This window comes from Octopus bimaculoides, chromosome 25, assembly GCF_001194135.2.
Source record: "Octopus bimaculoides isolate UCB-OBI-ISO-001 chromosome 25, ASM119413v2, whole genome shotgun sequence".
Taxonomy (NCBI): Eukaryota; Metazoa; Mollusca; class Cephalopoda; order Octopoda; family Octopodidae; genus Octopus; species Octopus bimaculoides.
In genome coordinates this window covers 32,329,652-32,332,151 of record NC_069005.1, presented here as the reverse complement: position 1 = coordinate 32,332,151, position 2,500 = coordinate 32,329,652, and positions in this window count along the sequence as shown.

Here is a 2,500-nt window from a genome sequence, read left to right as displayed (position 1 = left end):
TTAATCCCACTTGTTAATTGAGTATTGGGGTAATAAATATGAAATATATAATTCTTGCACAGAAAGGTCAATAATGTTTCTTTTTTTTTTTTTTTTGCTCTTATGAGAAAGTTGTGTTGGTGCGTGTAAATATGTATATATATATATATATGTGTGTGTGTATGTGTATGGTTTTGTGTATGCGCTTATGTACGTGTTCGTGTTTATGTATATATATATATGTGAATGTAGTTTATGTGTCATTACACACACTCACACATACATACACACACACATATACACACGTACACACATATACAGGGATGGCCATAAGTCGCTTTACTCATTTCTAATAATAATAAAGAATTGCGTAAAGCGACTATGGCCATCCCTATATATATATACGACGGGCTTCTTTCAGTTTCCGTCTACCAAATCCACTCACAAGGCTTTGGCTGGGCTGAGGCTATAGTGGAAGACACTCGTCCAAGGTGCATTTCCCCCCCCCCCTTATCTTTTGTCCTCTCCTATCAGTGAGAATGTCAGTGTGTACGATGGACGGTAGAGTCTTCCACCTTCAAAGGATTTATGTTGCTCGTCTTCAAAGTAATCTTCATCTCATCTTTATACTTTTTTTTTGTTGTTGTTTTAGTCATCCTGCCAAGCGATGACCATGGAGTACCTGGTCCTATAATAAGGTTTCATACGTCATTGCCTTTAAAGAAATTACCTGTCATAAGCTTAGTGACTTATGAAGCCTAAACTTATCCAGATTTTTAAATAGTTCAGGTAATCGAGATCATAAAGCTCACCCTCAGTGGGACGCCCTCAATGAGACTCCTTCAGTGGGACGCCCTCAATGGGACGGGACGCCAGTTACCAGTTGTCTCTGCTACTCGCTTTAAAATGGAACAATGCGAAATCAAGGACACAAAGACGCCGCCCGGTCGAAGAATCGAACCCGCAATCTAACGATCGTAAGCACATCCCCACTAGGCCAAGCGCTTCACGAGTCACTGCTTGGAGTAAGTGAATTAAACCATTGTACATGATTCTCTGCGGTCAGCCAGACCGTGGCCATCAGAAACGTGGGCAGAAACGTGGAAAGACCAGCTGCTGATCAATCTTTTCTGCTCTAGGCACAAAGCCCGAAATTTTGGGGGTATGGGCCAGTCGATTACATCGACCCCAGTACGAAACTGGTACTTAATTTATCGAACCCGAAAGGAATTTGAACTCAGAACGTAAAGACGGACAAAATACCGCTAAGCATTTCACCCGGTGTGCTAACGTTTCTTATTTCTTTATTGCCCACAAGGGGCTACACACAGAGGGGACAAACAAGGACAGACGAACGGATTAAGTCGATTACATCGACCCCAATGCGTAACTGGTACTTATTAAATCGACCCCGAAAGGATGAAAAGCAAAGTTGACCTCGGCGGAATTTGAACTCAGAACGTAGCGGCAGACGAAATACCGCTAAGCATTTCGCCCAGCGTGCTAACATTTCTGCCAGCCTCGCCACCTTAGCCGATGACCAATCTGAAGAATGACACAAACACTGCCCACCATAAATATAGTGGAACCCCCCCCCCCCTTAGTGGACGATTAAAGATATGAAGGAATAACGCAATCGATTCTACCAGGATTCTACTACGAGAAAATAGAAATACACGTAGATTAATACTTGACCTTTCCAACCAACCATTCACATGGTCCTGTCCCTAACAGAAGCTGTTCATCAAGGATTGGAATGAGAAGTCAGCAACGGGACTGTTTGGTAAGAAGCTTGCTTCACAACCACATGGCGCCGGGTTCTGTCCCACTGCGTGGCACCTTGGGCAAGTATCTTCTACTATAGACTTGTGAGTGAATTTGGTAGACGGAAACTGAAAGAAGTCAGTCGTGTATGTATGTACGTATGTATGTGTGTATGTGTGTGCGTGTGTGCGTGTGTATGTGTGTCTTTGTGTTCGCGTTTGTTCCCCCACCACTGTTTGACACCCTGGTGTGTCGGTGTGTCTACGCCTCTCTAACTTAGCGGTTCAACAAAAGAGACCAATAGTATAAGTACGAGGCTTAAAACAAGAATAAGTACTAGGGTCGATGGTTGATTCGACTAGAATTCTCGAAATCGATGCCCCAGCATGGCCACTGTCTAATGACCGGAATAAGATATTGGTAAAAGGCAGCAGAAACCAGGATTCTAGAAGAATATGGTCGCCATCGAATACCAAAGTCGACCATCTTCAAACACGACGTCATGTACTTATAGCAAGGAATTCTGGGATGCTTTTTTTACAAGAGTCTATTGACACAGTCCCCCCGTGATCGTCTGGTTGTCTTGATTTGTTTGTCCTTTACATAATATTGATAATTAATATAGATAATCTAGATAATTAATAGCAATTCTTGGATTTGTTTGTTTGTTTGTTTTTAATTGTTACGGTCAAAGGAAGAACCGACGAATTTGTTATAACTACAGTAGAGGATATTGAGAATTCGCTGTAGATGTGTG